Source organism: Nannobrachium achirus (assembly GCF_963921795.1).
Source record: "Nannobrachium achirus genome assembly, chromosome: 2".
In the NCBI taxonomy this organism is placed as follows: domain Eukaryota; kingdom Metazoa; phylum Chordata; class Actinopteri; order Myctophiformes; family Myctophidae; genus Nannobrachium; species Nannobrachium achirus.
In genome coordinates this window covers 26,964,720-26,982,530 of record NC_137811.1, presented here as the reverse complement: position 1 = coordinate 26,982,530, position 17,811 = coordinate 26,964,720, and positions in this window count along the sequence as shown.

Here is a 17,811-nt window from a genome sequence, read left to right as displayed (position 1 = left end):
GGTCGCGCCATGTCTTGGCCATCTGGCCAGTGATGTATATCGGACCAGTTACCCATATGGAGACCCTTGGTACCCATATATGAAGATCCATGTACTGTATATGGAGATATTATGCTGTGAGACCCTAAAAATGCTTACTCAGTTATTCGTTATGTGAAAGTCCTATGACGTCTATGACATCTGACATCCTACATACACTATGTCCATATATGGAGATCCCTGTCTGTAGAACCAGCCAGATATGGACTGTCTTCCTCCATATATGGGCATTCCTATATGAAGTCCTGTTAGATATGGGCTTAATATTGATGACATCAGGGATCTCCATAATAAGGGCATAAAGGGATTGATTCTGTTAGTGTGGTTCCCCTGACATCACAGTGATGTCAGAGGAGGAAGGAAGGAGGAAGCATTTGAATATTGTGTGAGTCAACAGTCTTGCCCGTGGCACTTTCGCTTGCACTGATTGGTCAGCAGCTGCATGTATCATGCGGCTTATCACCCTCTCAGTCTTTTTATCAGCCCTCCCTCACCCAGGGAAAATGAAGGTTGGGAGTGGGAATGTACAATAAAGTATAATAGTGTAGCATCCCCATATCTGGCCCTCCGTAACTAGCTCCACTGAGTGAGCTTGCTCTCTTTGGTGCAGAGGGTTGTTGGCCAGACTGGTGAAACTGTGGGTTATGGGTTCGATCCGGCCTGGTTCGGGTGCTGCACTGTTCATTACACTGGTGTCAGAAGTGGGCTCGATGCTCGCGTGGGGGACTAGAGTGAAGCGCGGGGCCGCGCTTGGATTTGAACCGTGGGGAAAGTGTAGTGTCCCCGTAACTCACTCCACCTAGCGTGCTATAGCTCTCTTTGCGTCGCCTGTTACCTGTGCCGAGCTGGAGACCAGGGTTAAATTCCAACTTGGTGCGCAAAACATTACAATATGTATGTCTGTAGGCTATACTTTATATACAGTATGTGTATAAAAAACAGCCTCTCTGTAGAGACTGCATCTCCTCTCATATACAGCTCATTAGTGAACCGCCAGTTAGACCAAACCCATGCAGTTCTGCACCACGGCCGCGGCCAGGTCAAGATGACTCACATCTGATAACGAAGAGAGCGGTGGTGCCGTGGTGGCAGCCTCTCCTCTCCGGGCGGGCACAAGCTGGGCTGCTGCTCATCGTGGATTAATCTGTTAGTGCCACGGTTTCCTCTCCAGCCTCAACACACACCCCACCTCTCTCTCTCTCCCTCCCTACACCACCCTGCAGTGATTGAAGGCGGTGTCTGGTGGCACGGCATTGCTGCTTCTAAATGGTTGTGCTGCCTGCACACTTTCCTATACAGTATATCGTCGTTGTCGGGTGGAAACCTTCTATGTCCAAAACCGTTCGTTTTGCATTTATCATTGTAAAAATGATTTAAAAACAGCCGATCTACAAGCACACAACGCCTCGCTCCGCGAGGCGTTGTGTGCTTGTAGATCTGCTGTTTTCACTGCTTTTGTGCGACGGCCTTGTATGATAAAGCAGGGCTTTACTTTGCGAAAGAACGTACCAATTTGAAACTCGGAGATACGAGGTTTCCGCCCGACAACGGCGATATGAGGAGGAGGCTCCGAGGAGGATATTACATTCACTCCTATTGGAGCCATTAGAAGAGGTTCTTATGACATCCTATAAAAATCACCGTGCCCCCAAAAAGCGCCGCAATGCAAAAGTGTAAAAATGTTTCATTTGTCTTTTTCCACCGACCGTAGTGTCCCTCCCACCTCCTCCATACTGTAGTAAATGCCAAGCTAAGCATAAGCACTCAGAAGTTGAGATATCATCCGCCTGAGACTGTTTGAACGCTATGGACTGAAGCAGGGAGGATTGGACATAAAACGTCTTCTTGTCGTTATTATATCCCGCCTTTGCCTAATTCATCATCCACTCTGAAGGACCACAGATGTAATCCTTCTTCTGGAAATGTCTATTATTTTAGATTGAGCAAAAATTCATTGTGCATTTATCATCCTCATTGTCTCCCTCAGTCCCCAATAGACACGTGCGCCAATGGTTCAGGTGTATTTGCATTTCATATTGTACAGTACAGCACTCAGACGCCACTGTGCAGCCCTTTTCTGTTGCCTCTCTTCCTCCCCCCTTCCTTTTTACACAAAGTCAGTGGTATTAGATTCTATCTAAAATTGATTTTCCAATATTTTCAAATATTGCTCTGTCGAATCAAGCAAACCGCTGCGTCTCCCCACCACCCACCCACCCACCCACGCGCGTGCGCACACACACACACACACACACACACACACACACACACACACACACACACACACACACACACACACACACACACACGCACACACACAGGCACAAACCCTATTTGATAGCTGAAAGGGGAAGAATGAAGAAAATCCCCATGCTCGGTGTGAGGAGGAGGAGAACGAAAGTGAATAATTCAGAAGCCATTCTATGGAACAACCAGTCAACAAATTGCTGTGACTCCAAATTGGGTCCCTTCCTTTTCTGGGAGGATTAGAGAGACCAAACTTCATGGAAAAACTCTGAGAGGCAGAGACACATGGCTTATACTGGGAGGGAGCACACAGCAAGCTCACCCACACACTAGGGATGGGACGATACGCGATATTATCGTTTAACGTGATAAAAAACACTCACGATAATCGTAATGTGGAGATTTCATTTATCGTGATATCGTCCTCCGTCATGCACTGTCTGGGATCAATTCACCTTTTATTTGCCGAGCTGCATATCCGGTACCACTTAAACACTCTATAATTGGTAAAAGGTACTTATAATATACGTACTTGATACAGTCTTTTTTTCACTCTCTATCAAATGTCTTCGCCAAAGAATTGCCGATCTACAAGCTCGTAGCTTGAGCTTGTAGATCTGCTATTTTTTGGCAAATAATATATATATTATATGGTCATATGAGCCTCATACACAAATCATGAATTATGTATCATAATTCTTATCTAACAGTTCCCGCCCCAGGATAATGGATTTTGATTATCGTGATAATATCATAAATCGCGATTTCTTTTGTCACAATAATCGTGATATGAAATTTTCATATCGTCCCATCCCTACCACACACATTTAAATGTATGCACTTTCTCACTCACTTTCTCCCTCTTTCGCACATGCATGCGTGCATACACTCACATGTTCCTTCTCTCTCTGCATCTCACACACATGGACGCGTGCACACGTGCACAGTACAACACACACACACGCACGCACGCACGCACGCACGCACACACACGCACACACACACGCGCGCGCGCCTCTCGCTCTCTCTTTTCTCATGGTTGTGAGCCTGTGGCAGATTGGATGCAGCTTTCAGGGAGGTGAGTTATTAAGATGTATCCGATCGCGGCTGCGCTGCGGGATAAGGCCTTCGCCACGGAGCACACACTTCACAATGTGAATAATTAGGATAGGTTTCCGGCACTGGGGAGAAAGAAGCTCCCGTAATACAGGGGCATCCTGGAACCGCATTAGCAGGGTGTTCAGTGGCGCTCTGACAAAAACAAATGGCCTCTGCACACCGCAGGAGATAGCTAGGGAGCTTCTTTTTTTTTTTTTTGTATTGTTTGGGCTGGCTGGGTATAAGGAGCTGGGAGTGGTTCTGAGTTACACACTGTTGCAGGGGGTTACCGTTTAACAACCCATTTAGGGCCTAGAATTATTGAATGCTTTAACCAGTGAAAAATAGCAGATCTACAAGCTCGCAGCGCGGCACTCGAAAAGTTGTGAAAATCTTTGATTATAATGCATTTTCAAAGTGAACGTTTGTAACTCAAATTTTGCTTCTGGGTGGAACTAAATATTTTGAGATGGGGGTCCGTGGCCAAATAAATATTGGGGGTCCTTCACATGAAAAGGTTTGAGAACCACTGACATAGTAGTCTCTCAAGAACAGGCTAACTGAGCTCCAGTTAAGTGAAAAGGACCTTTTCTTTGACGATGGCTAGCCAGATTGCTGACATAGAAACATAGGTTTTTCAAAAAAATCTTAGAAGGATTCAAAAGACACGTATAGAATCGCGTCAAAATTCAGATTTTCACGATTTTTCAAAAATAGCAGATCTACAAGCTCGCAATCTGCTATTTTTCAATAGTTAAAGCATAAAATAATGATACACAATATAGTGTACCCGTTCTGAATGGTTTAATGCACCAGCATAACTCACATTTGAATACAGAGAATGCTAAGGAGAAATTTAATCTATGTGCTTCCTTCCTCCTCTGTGCTTTGTTTCTGCAGGAAAGGAGGGAAATGAGAGTGTCAGATTTGGGTGTGAAATTGTAAACACCATTAGATGTTGTTGCTCCGGGAAATAGACACAATTTATATTCCAAGGCCTCCTCCCAACTTCCTCAATTAATTCTTTGAGTTCTTATCAGCATGGAATGTGCAAAATATCCATTTATAATTGTACGTTCTAGATCAGTAGTTCCCAAACTTTTTAGCTCAAGACCCATGTGATGCATCCCCGGGAACCAAACTACCAGTATAATGAAAATAGCTGATCTACAAGCTCACCACACGTTGCATCGCGACGTGTGATGAGCTTGTAGATCAACTATTTTCACTACTTCTTAAACGTTTTGCAATTGCATGCATCACAACGTGTGGTGAGCTTGTAGATCTATTTTCATTACTTCCTAAAAGTTTTAAATTACAGTATCTTTTGACATAATACAGTAGGCTATATATTTTTTAATAAAAGGTAACAAAAGAAGGGATATTATTTTACTTGCGACCCATAAAGACTGGTCCACGACCCACAAATGGGTCGTGAAACTGTATTTTTTTTCTTTTTTTACAATAAGAGACTTTTAAGAGAGCATATCAAGTTTTGTCTAACTAACTGAATAGATGTTTTTATGTGGTCAAAATGTAAATGTATTTATTAAAAATTAAAAATTTCAACAATTTGAAATATTATTCTGTAAACCGAGTCAGGATTGATTGATTATTTAATGAATTTATGTGAACGTACCAAATGATGAATAGAAACATTGTATAGCTTGGCATGGCCAGATTAGATATTAGTCTGCATAGATATACAGTATACTGCATAGATATTAGTCTGCATTTCCAAGGGGGAGATTTAAAGAAATGCCTCTGGTGTTAAACCTGCCCCATATTTGCATACTGGGCCCTTATTGGTACCCCCCACTTCGTGGGCAGCAAAATCCACTCACACCGAACAGGGCCAGACTAATCTGCTGAGGCCTTATTATATATTTTTTGCACAGGCAGATTCGTCTGAAATATTGTGCTATATAAAGAATAAAAAACAATGGCCCTATTTTGGGGCAGGCGGATTGGAGTGAGACATGTAGGTGAATTCACAATTTCTGGAGGCAATGTGCTGTTTTCCCCCGCCTGCACGCGTTTGGTATTTTGAGAATCCGCCCTGAACCGGTACGGGAGAAGAGGTGCAGTAAGGGGTGTGTCAAGTAACTAAGTACATGTACTCAAGTATTGTATCCTACTTATGCATTTGATGTAGGCCTATTTGATGTATTAATGTTGATGTATTGATGTATTGCCATGTGCTGTCCTAAGTGGCTGTGCATTAAGAGCGTCTGCTAAATGCTTAAATTGTAAATTGTACTTTTGAGGTATTTTTTACTTTACTGAAGTACTTACGATTTTCAATACTTTTATTCTACTATACTGCACTACATCTCAGATCCAGATATTGTACTTAAAAAAAAAAACTTTGGTTAACGACTTTATACTACAGTACGTATACTTTATACTTTGGCTATCTGAAAATAGGCGATCTAAAAGCTCACCATGTGACCAGTTGTGAGCTTCATGTAGATCTGCTTTTTTCAAAATATTTCTATACATTTTTAAAACCTTGTGAAATGGGACATTGTGCGTAATGAGTAGTTTTACTGCTAATACTTTTACTCAAGTAAATTTGGATTACCTGACTTTTAGTTGTAACTTGTAAGTATTTCTACCTTGTGGTAATACTTTTACTTAACTTAAGTGTGTGAGTACTTCTTACACAACACTGCCGCTTGGACCAGGTCTACCAGAAAGGGGGTCAATGGGGTCATGTTATCTATCCATCCACTGTTTATTTTTGGCATCACACTTGGCGGAGGCACACCCAGACTGAGGTCTCCAAAATCACACAAACCTGCTTTATACAGGTATAATGTTATGCCTGTCTGTTTCACTTCTATGAATCCCTCAAGCTGGAAAGAAATATTCGTGAATGTTTTAATGCATTTTAATCATTTTACAATTATTAGCTTGTATCCAACATGTGTGTGTGTGTGTGTGTGTGTGTGTGTGTGTGTGTGTGTGTGTGTGTGTGTGTGTGTGTGTGTGTGTGTGTGTCAACAATAATCATATTTGTTTCTTCTTCATAAAGGGCTTATAGTGACATGTTCAACAGCCATGTGATGTGAGAGTGTGGTCTAGCCAACACCAAATCGTGACTCCTGAATTGTTGCCCTTCACACTCTATAACATCAGGGTCTTGAACTCTACAGTGTTGTTAGCTAAGCTGTTGTCCCGCAGTGCATGGTGTGCTTCTTGCTTTTTCTTGTTTTTCTCTGGGTTGGCTCATGGTAGGTCCCCACCCGACGTTAGTGACTATATTTCTGATGTGGTCTGACGGGTCAACTAGATACCGTAGATTATTACACATACTGCCAATTTTTACCTGACATTTTTAGTTGACATCATTGAACCATTTCTCAATGTGCTTGGTGTTTAAAACAGGGCAGACACGTAGCCTACATGGATGGAGACACGATGATAACTGAGCTTTAACCTGAGAAACCAGTGTCAGTTGTATTAAAGGAGTAGTTCACCCTATTGATTTCTCATGCCATGGAGACTTGAGTTCAATAATATTTTTTGGTTTTTGTCGCATTCCTAAGACAAAAATGTAATAATATAAAAAAAAAAGTACCCTGACGGTTTCCCCATCCACTGCCATGCAATTGGGTCCCCATCCAGGGCCATGCATCCAGGTCCCCATCTGGAATCAATGGGGGTAAATATGATCACATTGTTGTTTTAGGAATATGACAAATACACAAAATATTATTGAACTTAAAGGAGCTATAGTCAACTTTTTCTTGAAAAACGGATGCTAAAATAAAAATAATGTTTCGAAAATATTTTATAAAAAAATAAGCTTCATATATGTGTTTCTATTCAAAAATGACCACAAAAAGTGTAAAATAATGATAAAATAATGATTTTGGCCATTGTCAGACACTTTGTTTACATTCTAGTCTATAGACTAGGATGTAAACAAAGTGTCGGCCCTACAATGAAAAAGTTGACTATAGCTCCTTTAAGTAAAGTCTCCATGGCATGAGTAATCAGTAGAAGAAAAGTCATTTTGGGGTGAACTACTCCTTTAACTGCATCTTGCTATTTGGTCCCAGGATAATTGACATTATATTTGCCCTCTGGACGATCTGTTTGAGGTGCTGTTGTAGACTTGCTGTTGATGACTCTGCATCTCCCGCAGAGACATCACATCAGTTTGCTCTTGGGAGAAATGAGGTTTCTGAGGCTTTTCTTCCATGACACTGTGGAAATGACCAGTATGCCACTTTGCTGAGCGCAGCACACTTCTTTTAGGTGTAAGGTAATAAGAAAAGGTCTTCATTTGAATGGTCATGATTGAATCCCCTTGCAACACACCCACTGACAATATATTCAGCCTAGTCCAAACCAACTTGCCACTTCACCACGGGTACTGCCCCCGTGTCCTGTCCGGAAAAAGTAGTCTCTCAAGAACAGACTAACTGAGCTCCAGTTGAGTGAAAAGGACCTTTTCTTTGACGATGGCTGGCCAGATTGCTGACATAGAAACATAGGTTTTTCAAAAAATCTTAGAAGGATTCAAAAGACACTTATAGAATCGGGTCAAAATTCTAATTTTCACGATTTAAAAAAAATAGCAGATCTACAAGCTCGCAGCGCGGCACTCGGTGCCGCGCTGTGAGCTTGTATATCTGCTATTTTTCAATAGTTAAAGCATAAAATAATGATACACAAAATGTTACCCGTTCTAAATGGGTTAATCCATGACCCGCTGGACAAAACCCACTGACAATATATTCAGCCTAATCCAAACCAACTTGCCACTTCACCACGGGTACTGCACCGGCCGTGTCCTGTCCGGAAAATACCAAACTCCTGTCGTCATGCCCAAACTGCCATGCCATTGACTGTGATTCATGCCAGCCTGTTTACACAAAATAGACCCCTAACCAGGCTTTCACAAAGAGGTGAGAGCGACGCCAGCCATGTTTCTTTATATCATGCTGGTTATCAATACACTAGGTAATGTAGCGTGCTAGCACGGCATGGTAATATAGTAGATATTAATGTAGTTGTTCTTATTTGTAACATTAACCTGGTAGCTCCAATTAAAAACTGGCGTTTTTGTTTAGCCTATTTAAATCAAGGTAGTCCTGAGGGTTTGACTACTATAACTTGGCTAATTTGGTCACACACACAAATGTGTTGTTCCCAAAGTTGGTGCATTCAGTCCCGCCCACGCACATGCTATTGGATGTGCACTGAGAGGTCAGTGACTGAAGGGGTCAACTCATCATGGATTCATTCGCTTGAACTGAGTGCAGCGCTAAGCAGTGGAGATAGGCTACGCTCACCGCTTACCAGGCTAATGACTTGCGTGTGTGCGTGCTATGAAGGTAAAGCGCAATTCACACAAACAGCGATAAGTGTTTTTGCGCTAAATGAGTGTGTCCAACTGAACACATCCAAAACATGCATGTCATCCAGGTCACCGTTGTGTGTATGGCTGTATGCATAACTCTTGCCTATAGCCTGGGATCAATACCATTTTCGGGATTCTGATCCAGTCGAGAGCGGAAATAACTTTACGTCTTGTTGTAGTCATCAGGCAGACTACAGGCGGCCGGAACCACTGATCAGAACCACTTTTGGTAGGTTCATCTTTTGTTCTAACTCGTAGCGAGACAAGCAAGAATAAACTAAGTGATTCGCATTATTACAGAAATAACGTCACGTCATTTTGTAGTTTGTTGTAGTCATCAGGTGGCTGGAACTAACCACCGGAACCATTTTATTTGTATTTCTTTTACACGGCTAGTTTTAGATAGATACCTTTATTATCCCAAGGGTGAAAATCAGTTGCCCAGAGGCAGCACAGCAGTATAAGGTTATTTACAAAGTTACAGAGAAGTATGAAAAAGATAAAAGAAAAAACAAGAACAGAGTACAGAGTACAGTAAGTACAGTAAGAGCAAGGTACAACAAGAAATGGAACAAATAATATATATAAATAATATATATATATATATATACATAAAATGTCCTAAAGCACAACTATCAATATAATACAGTGCCCAAATCAAAGTGACCATAACAGTCAATGCTAGTTAGTGCAACAAGTATCTCTGCATCATGTCAAAAACACACAGAAATGCTAAAAAGAACTACTAACACAACCTAATAGTGCAATTTAGAACGAATACCAGGCTTTCCTCCGAGGTGGAAAGTTTGGGGCCAAAAGGTTTGCTCTTGCCTAGTTCAGAACGCAGCGAGCATCTGATTGGTTCATGCTTTGTCTAGTCGCAAAAAGAATGGGGGTCATGTCCACACAAAGTTTTTCTTTGTAGCTGCCAGCACCTGTATGCCAATGCATATTCTATGGTAGCACCAACCTGAGGCCGATATTTGGTGAAGTGTCTTCCTTGGCCTACATTATAGTGTGCGAAGTGACGGTGATCGATCCAGTGTGCCAGTTTCAAATTAGGTGTGCAGTGTGTGCACGTTGTACAGACACAAAGCAGACACACTGACAGGGTGGGAAAAATAATCTCTACCGGCCTGTCAACCTCTAAAATGTAGATAAAAAATATATTGTATATTCACTGAAGAATCAACACCAAACCTTAAAGTTAAATAAAATAGCCTACTATGATATATAAAAAACTAGAGATACTGTTCCTCCGAAACAGTGTGGGCTCGCTCGTGACTATATTCTACAGCGTGCTAAGGGTCATGTGAAGCTCAACCGAGTTAACACCACTCCCAGATTTTCCACACCTCGATTGCACCTCATTGGCTAAGGGCCCTGCCTTTGTACTGTCTGCGACGGAACTCACGTGACGGAACTCACTCTATAAATAATGAAGATAACATAGTGTTCTCGCCTTTCAGGTGAGCCCACAATTAAGCTACAGAGTGCCATTTGATGTAATGGTGATGCTTCTGAAAAATCCACGGGGCCACCAAAATCAGAAGGGGCCATCAGCCAGAGCATGAAGGTGCACAAAAAAGATCACGACAATCCAGCCAATAGTTTTATTGAGATATGGTGTATAGGGATGGACGGACACAGCCATCCTTGAAGCTGCTATCGAGGACAAAAAGCTACTCCTGCCCAGTTATTTCCATCTGCAATTAATCACTGGCGTTCTTTTGTTTTGTGGTTTCCTTTGTTGTGTCTGTATATCTGCCTAAAAAGCCTCTTTACTCATGTCCTTATTTATTACTTGTTTTGTACTTTTCTTCTCAGTGTGGTTTATATTGCTTTGTCTTTGCCCGTGGTAAAGTCAAACACAGGCTTGTTTGCCTGGAATGAGGTTTGTGTTAGAAAGAACTATACAAGGGATGACAACTCACACATGAGGAATTAATATAAATAAAACTCAAACTGATGCATTGTTTTTTTTTTTTACAACCCATGCCCTTAAGTGTTGTCTTGGGACATTATATTGTGTGCAGGCGTGTTTGTGTGTTTGCCTGTATGTGTGTGTGTGTGTGTGTGTGTGTGTGTGTGTGTGTGTGTGTGTGTGTGTGCGTGCGTGCGTGCGTGCGTGTGTGCGTGCGTGCGGGTGAATCATTTTCTCCCCTTTTACTTTATTTCCCGTGTTCTGCAGGCATAGCCTCACCAGCACATCAGTGGGTTGACTTCAGTGGACAGTCTGGACAACACCGCTCATGCATACAGGACGTGAATGGGGTTGGTGGGGTGATGGTGGTGATGATGAAACCTCGCTCATGCATAATTTCAGAGGATCAGGGTGCCCGGCCTATAAGAGAACAAAGTGATATAGAGGGATGAGCCGCATGAAACGTGGCCACAAGACACCATTCGAAGGTTAGAGGAGGTAGATGAACAACAGTGGTGGAAAAAGTACTCAGATTTTCTACTTAAGTAAAAGCATCAATACTGCAATGTAGAAATATGTTAGGCTGCACCCACACCAAAGTACCTACTACCTATGAGAGTGGATTCCCCATTCGGCCAATGCATTTCAATGAGAATGGATTTCTGCAAAAAAACGCTCCATTCTCATTGAAATGCATTGGCGGAATGGGGAAACCCCTCTCGTGGTTACTTTGGTGTTAGTGCAGCCTTACAAGTAAAACTCAGAAACTCAAAATGTACTTGAGTAAAAGTACATAAGTATTGATATCAAAACATACTTAAAGTACCAAAAGTAAAAGTACTCATCAGTCTTTATGCAGAATGTCCCATTTCACACGTTTCAATGCATTAATTACATCTTTTGAAAATAGCAGATCTACAAGCTCACAATTTGTCGCATTGTGAGCTTGTAGATAGTCTATTTTCAAATGGCAGAAGAAATGAATAATATAGGGCTGAAGTGCTTAATGTATGTTTTGTAATAATAATCAAAATCTACAAAGTAACTAGTAACTTAAGTACAGTACTTGAGTAAATGTATGTAGTTACTTTACACCACGGTCCAGGTTAATTAAAGGATTATGCCTGATTTATACATTTTTTTGTATGGCGGTGTTGTGCGCCGAAAATAGCCGACCTACAAGCTGATGTTGCATCTGCCACACGTTGTGAGCTTGTACGGAGCACAACTTTAGGCATTAGAGTGGGGCACTCTGGAATGAATCATGTGATCCAGCACGTGAGGCTAATTTGAAGTTTGTTGGCGTGCTTCAGATGATAGATGAAGGGCATGGACTCTCGTAAGGCCCTTGCCTCTCGCCATAAACCGAAGAAGAGCATAAATGTCTTTCCATCTGGTTTATGTTACACGTCGATCCATAACCCAGGTCCAACATGATTCAATTAATAATCAATCCTTATAATCCATATTAATACAGGTCCGATCTTACACAATTAATTAATAATCCATAGATATAGATAGATATAGATAGATACCTTTATTATCCTAAGGGGGAAATTCAGTTGTCCAGTAGTAGCACAGCAGTATACAGTTATTTACAAAGTTACAGAGACGTAAGAAAAGATAGATAAGAGGGAAAAACAAACAAAACAAAGACAAGAGCAGTACAGTACCAATAAAGAGAAGGTGCATCAATAGAGGGGGCGAATAATATATAAGTATATATACATAAAGTGTCTTGCAAAAGAGACCATAGCAGTCAATGCTAGTTAGTGCAAACAAGTATCTCACTGTCATTGTTAAACAAAGCAAAAATACTCAGAAACTACCAACACAACCTAGTAGTGCAATGTCAAAAATCAGTGCGAAAAAAGAAGAAACTAGGAAGCGTGTCACCGCAAGACGCACATGAGCACTCTTCCTGGAAGGTCCTTAGAGGTCAAAGTCAATACAGCAATAGTTCCTTAGAGGTCAAAGTCAATACAGCAATGGTTCCGTCAGTCTAAGTTAGGAAGGGAGACCTTTTCAAGCGTCCGTTATGTGTCTCGTTGTACAGCTTAAGGGCAGCCGGTACAAAAGATTTTCCTAATCTCTCACATCTCCGTCCTGGGTAGGTAAAGCGGTCGTTTTTCATACATCACATGCTCATATTCTGTGGGGGGTTTTCAGTCATATATTGTGAGTAGCCGAACTTCAGTAGCTATATGAGGTCAGGTGATGCCGTTTGCACCAAGTCATGATTAAGGATTACGTTTTATCTGTGCTCCATGATTAAGACTGACATTCACGGTCAAAATTTAAAAAACAGATTAAAATGTGTATATTCCTCTGTGCCAAGACCCTCTCCCAGCTTATTAACCCATTTAGAACGGGTACACATTTTGTGTATCGTTATTTTATGCTTTAACTATTGAAAAATAGCAGATATACAAGCTCACAGCGCGGCACCGAGTGCCGCGCTGCGAGCTTGTAGATCTGCTATTTTTGAAAAATCGTGAAAATTAGAATTTTGACCCGATTCTATAAGTGTCTTTTGAATCCTTCTAAGATTTTTTGAAAAACCCTATGTTTCTATGTCAGCAATCTGGCCAGACATCGTCAAAGAAAAGGTCCTTTTCACTTAACTGGAGCTCAGTTAGTCTGTTCTTGAGAGACTACTATGTCAGTGGTTCTCAAACCTTTTCATGTGAAGGACCCCCAAAATGATATTTATTTGGCCACGGAGCCCCATCTCAAAATATTTAGTTCCAGGGACCACCCAGAAGCAAAATTTGAGTTACAAACGTTCGCTTTGAAAATACATATATATTCAAAGATTTGCACACATTTTCATGACTTTTTCAAAAATAGCAGATCGGTGCCGCGCTGCGAGCTTGTATATCTGCTATTTTTCACTGGTTAAATCATTCAATCATTTCTAGGCCTAAATGGGTTAATCCATGACCCGCTGGACAAACTTACTTTCCATAAGCTCAAATCTAATACAGTTTACACTATACAGGCTGCTTTAGGGTTGCATGAATGAGCCTGTTTTATGAATAGTTTAGTGTCTATTTCACATTAAATGTCCTCAGTTAGTTTTCCATGAAAAGGTGCAACGGATAGATAGTGGGTATAGTTTTGCATAATATGATTATAATTGCCTGAGCGGTGCACATCTCCGCCTTATATGTGCTCAGACTAGACAAGCCCTGCAATAAACAGACACTGTAACCCAGACAAAGACTGGATTTGGCACCGTTTGACAGAAGATGGCCAGAGGAGAGATGTTATTAAATGAAACATTAAAACAACATACAGTAGCCACCAGCAAGGAATATCACATTCACACTCAGCAGCTGTTAGACTAAACAAAGGAAAAATACGTAAGCATAGCATTAGCCACAGATCACGTTCAACCCAGAGTCTAATCAAACAAAGGGTCAAACTCGTTCTTCTGCTATACCACCAAAATGTGGAACGCCTTACCGAAGGCCTTAAAGGAGTGGATCCCTAGCATCCTTTAAAATCACCCTGAAAAAACACTTACAGGCGGCAGCCGTTCGCAACTGGTAATAACAAACCTAGCCCAGCCTTACCCTCACCTGACCCTTCTTTGTATTGACCTACTGTATATATTTTTTGCACTGTTTTTTATTTTTATTTTCCTTTTTTTCCTGACTATATCTACTGCATAGTACTGTGTTCTATCCGTCTGTCATTCAATGTCATATGAGAAACTTCAATGGTTTCCTGTGTAAATAAGCCAAGTGCTTTTCTAGGATCTCCTTTTAGTTGACCTTGTACCAGTGAACTGTACCGTCATGAAACTGTACCTTTTCCTATGCAAACTTCTAATAAAGTCTTCAATCAATCAATAGCCAACAGCCCTACACACAACATTGCTAGGCTGGGCTGGACTGGACTGGCTGAAGGGGAAATAGGTGTTTGAATGCGTTGACATGTTATACAGCGGTGGTTCCCAAACTTTTTAGCTTGTGACGAAACACAAAATTAGACGTTTGCCCGGGACGGCGGGACCCAAACTAGTGAAAACACAAAACAGCAGATTTACAAGCTCACAACGCGTCGCTTCGCATGGCGTTGAGAGCTTGTAAATCGGCTATTTTCACAACTTCTTCATTATTATTATATTTTATTCATGGAATTTCTTAGATGTGTTTGTTTGTTTGAAAATTCTGAAAGACCCGTTTCATTTAATGGCTATAGAGATACTATGTACAGATTTGCGTGATTTTTGGACAAAATCTGTAGGAGTTCCGTACTGTCCAAAAACTTTTTTGCACCCAGGGAGAGTGGCAGTGCGTGCACAGTTTCGCTGCCATCGTGCCAACAGTGTCGGAGATTAGCTGGAAGGACGGACGGACAGACGGACGGACGGACACACATGCACGCACGCACACGGACGGACAGACAGGGGCGAAATCATAGTCTCGACCATGCCTTTCGGCCTGGCGGAGACAATAAAAGAGAAAGAGACTATACATTTAACATTGACAACATGATGGCTTGAAAACAAAATAATAAATGAAAGTGCAAAAGTACTAAGTGCTTATTTATTGCACATTGTTCTATACGATTCAGCAGCTTGATGGAGGCTGGAAGAAACTATATAGCTTCAAGCAGATTGATGTTCACATTGGCACACAGTCTCCTTTCTGATGGCAGAGGTTCATATTCAGAGAAGAGATTTTGATTCTTGCTTGTTGCGTCCAGGGGCGTCCAAGGGGTAGGAAAGTGGGACTGAGTTACCAGGGCCCAAGGTGGGGGGGCCCTAGTAACTTTAGCTATTGAAAAATAGCAGATATACAAGCTCACAGCGCGGCACCGAGTGCCACGCTGCGAGCTTGTAGATCTGCTATTTTTGAAAAGTCGTGAAAATGTGCGCAAATCTTTGAATATATGTATTTTTTAAGTGAACATTTGTAACTCAAATGTTGCTTCTGGGGGGTTCCTGGAACTAAATATTTTGAGATGGGGGGTCCTTCACATGAAAAAGTTTGAGCATCAGCATCACTGACATGGAAACATAGGTTTCTTGGCACACATTTTCACGATTTTTCAAAAATAGCAGATCTACAAGCTCGGCACTCGGTGCCGCGCTGCGAGCTTGTATATCTGCTATTTTTCAATAGTTAACATTCATGGGGGGCCCGCAGTGAATCCTTGTACCTACCCAGGTCTCAGAATTTGGTGTGACGCCCCTGGTTGCGTCGTAGGTCTTTCTTTCCTATTACATTCATAGTAACCTCAGATCCCAGACTCAGCGAGATTGGAGGGCAGGCCATGCGAGTATAGACATAATGTGTACCGATTTACGTGATATTTGGACAAAATGTGTAGGAGTAATATTTAAAAAAAAAAGAGTTTTACAAAAATCGGCCTCCTTGTGGCGCTATAACAGGCCCCATGTATGTGAAACATTTGGGGCAGAGGTTCTGCTCCGGCTCCAGGGTGAGTGAGTGAGATAGATAGCATTCAGGAGAATGAAGCATGGCCAGTCATTGCAGCGTTTCTCAAATGGGGGTACGTGTACCCCTAAGGTTACACAGAGGTACTACAGGGGGGGGGAGTCTCTCTCCATTCCGACATGTCGCCACTCCAAAATTGACTTCTAATTGTCGGAGTGGCGACACTCCCATAGGGGTTAAGTTTAGGGTTAGGGTTAGAGATAGGGTTAGTGTCGGAATGGAGACATGTCGGTAAGGAGACATGTCGGAGTGGCGGGATGTAACCCTCAGGGGGTACTTGAGAAAAAATGGAAACATTTGTGTGTGTGTGTGTGTGTGTGGGGGGGGGTTATACTGTTATAATGCACAAGTTGATCGAAGATGCACATTAGAAAGATATGCTAATAAAGATGTTAATGATGACATTGTGATTCCTGTTAATACTATTTTACTTCAGCTATTTGAAAATAGCCGATCTACAAGCTCACAATGTGTGAGACACGTTATACATGTAAGCTCGACTATTTTCTGTTGAACGTTTTGAACATAAATCTTCTCTTGTATTACCCAGTATGTGAACATTGGGGGGTATGCATTCCTATGCAACGGATGAGATGAACTCTATAGATGAACTCCATCCATTTCTAGTTGAAATTAGTTTTTTATCTGGCTATATGCTTGTTTTTGGATTTATATATTTAGATTGATTCAGAATTGTTTGCACTGTTGGCCTCACACAGACCCACATTCCAGCTCTGTGGACACCTACAGTAAGTATTTATACGATCGCATTTGCCTTATTGTCTGGAATTAACACAGATAAAAAAAATATCTGCCACAGATATTTCTTTTATCTGTGGAAGATTTTTTTTGGAGCTGTGTGAAGCACAGGCTCCCTATACGTGGCCGTGTGGGTCTGTCTGTCTGTGTGTGTGTCTGTATGTAGCCTGAACTTCGGCACGCTACTAGTCCCACAGTTTTGCCACCACACACTCGTGCCATATGTCAAATCGACCGGCTTACTCGGGAATCGTGGGCTAGTAACTTGCTAAGAGAAAGGTTCAATAGTTTAATTGATATTAATTTATTAGTGAATTAATTTTCCCCATTGACTTATAATGGGAATCGCAAAAACTCACATTCAATTATTTGTCTCTCGCAAACCATAGGGGCTAGAGTTTCAAGACTTGGAGAGGAGGTTCATAATGATTTCAAGGATTAAATAAAAAATAATTGTGTCATTTGGCCGCATGGTGGCGCCATAACACCCCACTTTACGTTTTGGCCTGTAACTCTTGAACCGTAGGTCGGAAAATTAAAAATATTTTTTCCCTGGATTCCTTGGGTCATGACGCATCTCCCCATATAGGCCACGCCCATTTGCGCCATGATAGATTTTCCGCCATCTTGAATTTTCTCCAAAACACACTTTTTGCTCCTTTTCCTACATATTTTCTTCAAATGTCACAAAAATCGGTACACATGATCCACACACACACACACACACACACACACACACACACACACACACACACACACACACACACACACACACACAGCTCCACTTCACACGGGTGTGATTTTTTAATCTGTATCTATCTACCATCCACTTTGAATGGAAAAATATCTGGAGAAAGAGATTTTTTTTATCTGTTATCTGGCCCAGTGGGAATGGGCCT